The sequence below is a fragment of the Microcaecilia unicolor genome, chromosome 1 (genome assembly GCF_901765095.1).
Source record: "Microcaecilia unicolor chromosome 1, aMicUni1.1, whole genome shotgun sequence".
Lineage (NCBI taxonomy): Eukaryota > Metazoa > Chordata > Amphibia > Gymnophiona > Siphonopidae > Microcaecilia > Microcaecilia unicolor.
In genome coordinates this window covers 504,651,437-504,657,436 of record NC_044031.1, presented here as the reverse complement: position 1 = coordinate 504,657,436, position 6,000 = coordinate 504,651,437, and positions in this window count along the sequence as shown.

Genomic DNA, 6,000 nt, shown 5'->3' with positions numbered 1-6,000 from the left:
CCCCTAGTTTTAAAACTTGAATTTTGTACCACAGCATTAACAGATAGCCTCTAGCAGGCATGGCAGGCTTAAGGGGGGAGGGGGAGGAGAAGCAAGCATCATTGACTAGTTTCCATAGGGGTCTTCCATAAGGCGCGCTAGCTTTTTTAGCTTTAGCTAAAAATAGGCACATGCTAAATGCTAGAGCCGCCAATGTATTCCTATGGGCATCTCTAGAGTTTAGCACACACCTATTTTTAGTGCGCGTGCGCCTTAGTAAAAGGCCCCCATAGTGTACAACCTTTTTCCCCATAGTTTAACTTAACAGCCAAAGAAGATAGTAGCAAGACTCAAATTTTATTCTAAAACCTTTATTTTCTGTTATTGGCTGCTGGAGAGGTAGCACTGCTATCGACCTGAATTAGGTATTAAGGTGTGAGGAAGTAGAATATTTGCAAAGGTTACTGAGGGAAATCTGATTACTGAGTTAGCTTGAACTTTCTGCCACAGCTTACAACATTAACAGACCAGCCAGGACCTAGTTTAATCATGTGGGTACAAATAACATAGGAGAATTTGGGAGGGAGGTTCTGGAAACCAAATTTAGGCTCTTAGGTAGAGGAGTGTGGTAGCTGTTTTAGTCCACTCTTAAGGTTATCAATAGAAATCAAACAAAATAAAACATGGAAAAGAAAATAAGATGATACCTTTTTTATTGGACATAACTTAATACATTTCTTGATTAGCTTTCGAAGGTTGCCCTTCTTCGTCAGATCGGAAATAAGCAAATGTGCTAGCTGACAGTGTATATAAGTGAAAACATTCAAGCATTACTATGACAGTCTGACAGGGTGGGAGGATGGGGGTGGGTAGGAGGTATGCATGGGGACATCAAAGCATATCATTGATATTCTAACAGGATGGGTGTGGATAGGTGAGGGATGGGGTGATCAACAGAGACATACAGCTTTATGGTTTATAATGGGCTAGGAACCCCAGATCCTTGTTAAGTCCTTTCTGTTCCCACACCTGTTGGTCAGCATTTTACAGGACCAGGACACTGTACCAGTGACTTCACAGTGAGAATCCTGAAAGGTAACTTTAAAACCGTACAAGAACGTAAGACCTTTGAAGTCAGAATGATTGAATATTTTAACACCCAACAGAAAGGACTTAACAAGGATCTGGGGTTCCTAGCCCATTATAAACCATAAAGCTGTATGTCTCTGTTGATCACCCCACCCCTCACCTATCCACACCCATCCTGTTAGAATATCAATGATATGCTTTGATGTCCCCATGCATACCTCCTACCCACCCCCATCCTCCCACCCTGTCAGACTGTCATAGTAATGCTTGAATGTTTTCACTTATATACACTGTCAGCTAGCACATTTGCTTATTTCCGATCTGACGAAGAAGGGCAACCTTCGAAAGCTAATCAAGAAATTTATTAAGTTATGTCCAATAAAAAAGGTATCATCTTATTTTCTTTTCCATGTTTTATTTTGTTTGATTTCTATTGATGGCTCTTAGGTAGAAAGTTGAAGTCCAAACCTTCCAGGGTACCATTTTCAGAAATATTCCCCATTCCACATGCATGACCCAAAAAGTAGGCAGAGCTCCAGTGTCTCAATGCGTGGTTGAGACGATGGTGCAGGGATGAGGAATTTAGATTTGTTAGGAACTGGGCAACATTCTGGGAAAGGGGGAGACTGTTCTAAAAGGATGGGCTCCACTTTAACAGGTATGGAACCAGGCTGCTGGCACTAAATTAAAAAAGGAGACAGAGCAGCTTTTAAACTAGAATGAGGGGTGGGGGAAGCCGACAGTCGCCTAGGAGCGCATGGTTCGGTGTGGAGTATCCTTGAAGGATACAATTGAAACAGGACATTTATGGAATCCCAGTAGAGAGATTTCAACAATGCTGAAAGTAAGCCAGGTGTACTTAATGAGAGAACAGCATAAAGGATGCACATGATCTGAGGAAAAAAACATTAACCTGAAGTGCCTATATACAAATGCTAGAAGCCTAAAACATAAGATGGGAGAGTTAGAGTATAAAGCACTAAATGATGAGGTACATATAATAGGCATCTCGGAGACTTGGTGAAAAGAGGATAATCAATGGGACACTGTGTTAACAGGGTACAAATTGTATCACAATGATAGAGAGGATCAAATTGGAAGGGGGGGGGGTTGCGCTATATGTTAAAGAGGGAATTGAGTCAAATAAAATAAACATTCCACATGAAACAGATAGCAGTGTGGAATCATTATGAATAGAAATTCCATGTGTGAAGGGAAGGAGCATTCCTGTAGGGCAGTACTACCATCCGCCAAGACAGAATGAACAGACAGATGAAGAAATGTTTACAGAGATTAGGAAAGCTGGCAAATTGGGCAATGCCATAATAATGGGCAATTTCAATTACCCCAATATTGACTGGATAAATGTTAGATTAGGGAGTGCCAGGGAGATAAAATTTTTAGATCTAATAAAAACTGCTTCTTGGAGCAACTGGTCCAGAAACCAAAGAGAGGGAGCAATTTTGGATTTGGTTCTTGGTGGCATGCAGGACATAGTGCGAGAGGTGGCGGTGTTGGGTCCCCTGGGAAACAGTGATCATAACATGATCAAGTCTGAGCTACTATCTGGGATGAACCTGCAAAGGAAATTCTACTGTAGCTGCATTTAATTTTGAAAGGGCGACTATAATAAAATGAGGATAATGGATAAAAAGAAACTAAAAGGATCGGCTGCTAAGGTTAGGACATTAAATCAGGCGTGGACATTATTCAAAAATACCATCTTGGAAGCCCAGACCAGATGCATTTCACATACATTCAAAGGTGGAAGAGAAAACAACAGTCAGCATGGTTAAAAGGTGAAGTAAAAGATGCTATTACAGCCAAAACATTGTCTTTCAAAGAATGGAAAAAGGACCCAAATGAAGAAAACAAGAAGCAACATAAGTACTGGCAAGTCAGATGCAAAGCATTAATAAAGAAGGCTAGAAAAGAATCTTGCCACAGAGGCTAAACCTCACAGCAACAACTTTTTCAGGTACATCAGAAGCAGAAAGTCTGCAAGGGAATCTGTGAGATCATTAGATCACGAAGGAACAAAAGGGGCACTCAGGGAGGACACAGCCATAGTGGAGAAACTGAATGAATTCTTTGCTTCGGTCTTTATGAAAGAAAATTTAAGAGACCTGCCTATACCGGAAATGGTTTTCAAGGGTGATGATGCGGAGGAACTGAAAGAAATCTCGGTGAACCTGGAAGATGTGCTGAGCCAAATTAAGAAATTAAAGAGTAGTAAATTACCTGGGCCAGATGGCATACATCAAAGAGTACTCAAAGAACTCAATCATAAAATTGCTGATCTGCTGTTAGTAATATGTAACCTGTCGTTAAAATCGCCCATAGTATGTGAAGATTGGAGGGTGGCCAATGTGACGCCGATTTTTAAACAGGGTTCCAAGGGTGATCCGGGAAATTACAGACCGGTAAGCCTGACATCAGTGCCGAGCAAAATAGTGGAAACTATTATAAAGAATAAAATTACAGAACATGTACACAAATTTGGTTTAATGGGACAGAGTCAGTATGGGTTCAACAGAGGGAAGTCTTGCCTCACCAATTTGCTCAGTTTCTTTGAAGGTGTGAATAAACACGTGGATAAAGGTGAGCCGGTTGATATAGTGTATCTAGATTTTCAGAAAGCTTTTGATAAAGTTCCTCATGAGAGACTCCTGAGAAAATTAGAGTCATGGGATAGGAGGTAATGTTCTGGTGTGGACTGGGAATTGATTATTGGACAGAAAACAGAGGGTAAGGTCAAATGGTCATTTCTCTCTATGGAGGAGGATGTGCCGCAGGAATCAGTACTGGGACTGGTGCTATTTAACATATTTATTAATGATATAGAAATCGGAACAAGTGAGGTGATTAAATTTGCAGATGATACAAAACTATTCAAGGTTGTTCAAACAAGTGCGGACTGTGAAAAATTGCAAGAAGACCTTAGGAAATTGGAAGAACTGGGCATCCAAATGGCAGATGAAATTTAAGGTGGACAAATGCAAGGTGATGCACATTGGAAAGAATAATCTGAATCATAGTTACATGATGCAAGGGTCCACCTTGGAGGTCAGCACTCAAGAAAATACGCTTAAATCTTCTGCTCAGTGTGCGGTGGCAGCAAAAAAAGCAATCAGGATGCTAGGAATTATTAGGAAAGGGATAGTGAATAAGATCAAAAATACTATAATGCCTTTGCACCGCACCTTGAGTATTGCGTTTAGTTCTGTTTGCCGTTTCTCAAAAACGATATAGTGGAATTAGAAAAGGTTCAAAGAAAAGCAACCAAAATGATAAAGGAGATGGAACTCCTTTCTTATGAGGAAAGGCTAAAGAGGTTAGGGCTCTTCAGCTTGGAAAGGAGACAGATGAGGGGAGATATGATTGAGGTCTACAAAATCCTGAGTGATGCAAAATGAATAGAATAAAAAGATTTTTTTTTTACTCATTCCAAAAGCAGAAAGACATGGGGACACTCGAGGAAGATACATAGAAATACTGTTTCCCTCAACAAATAAAGCTCTGGAAATCTTTGCTGGAGGATGTGGTAACAGCAGTTAACCTTTTTGGGGTTTAAAAAAAGGTTTGGACAAGTCTGCTTATCTTTTTCTCCTTTTTTTATATAAAGAGAATTTAATCAGTTAAACCCACCTTCTCTCTTTTCTCCAAGTTTTAAACACAATTTTCTAGTAGGTAAATATTCTAAAGTGCAAATTCCCTATACCTTGTTTCAGTACTCTTTCAGGACGAACCGAATTGTACTGCTTCTTTCCCTCCATGGGCTCTCACTCATTCCTTCCATTTGTCAGAATGCATATAGCGAATGCTACATACCTGTAGAAGGTATTCTCCGAGGACAGCAGGCTGATTGTTCTCAATGATGGGTGACATCCACGGCAGCCCCCTCCAATCGGAATCTTCACTAGCAAAGGCCTTTGCTAGCCCTCGCACGCCGATGTGCACCGCGCATGCGCGGCCATCTTCCCGCCCGAACCGGCTCGTGTTCGTCAGTCCCGTATGTAGCAAGACAAAGACAAGGGAAGACACAACTCCAAAGGGGAGGCGGGCGGGTATGTGAGAACAATCAGCCTGCTGTCCTCGGAGAATACCTTCTACAGGTATGTAGCATTCGCGTTCTCCGAGGACAAGCAGGCTCCTTGTTCTCACTGATGGGGTATCCCTAGCCCCCAGGCTCACTCAAAACAACAAACACGGTCAATTGGGCCTCGCAACGGCGAGGACATAACTGAGATTGACCTAACAAATTATCCAACTAACTGAGAGCGTAGCCTGGAACAGAATAAACATGGGCCTAGGGGGGTGGAGTTGGATTCTAAACCCCGAACAGATTCTGAAGCACTGACTGCCAGAACCGACTGTTGCGTCGGGTATCCTGCTGCAGGCAGTAATGAGATGTGAATGTGTGGACAGATGACCACGTCGCAGTCTTGCAAATCTCTTCAATAGTGGCTGACTTCAAGTGGGCCACTGACGCTGCCATGGCTCTAACACTATGAGCCGTGACATGACCCTCAAGAGCCAGCCCAGCCTGGGCGTAAGTGAAGGAAATGCAATCTGCTAGCCAATTTGAAATGGTGCGTTTCCCCACAGCCACTCCCCTCCTGTTGGGATCAAAAGAAACAATTGGGCGGACTGTCTGTTGGGCTGTGTCCGCTCCAGATAGAAGGCCAATGCTCTTTTGCAGTCCAATGTGTGCAGCTGACGTTCAGCAGGGCAGTAATGCGGACGGGGAAAGAATGTTGGCAAGACAATTGACTGGTTCAGATGGAACTCTGACACCACCTTCAGCAAGAACTTAGGGTGAGTGCGGAGGACTACTCTGTTATGATGAAACTTGGTATAAGGGGCCTGGGCTAGCAGGGCCTGCAGCTCACTGACTCTACGAGCTGAAGTAACTGCCACCAAGAAAATGAC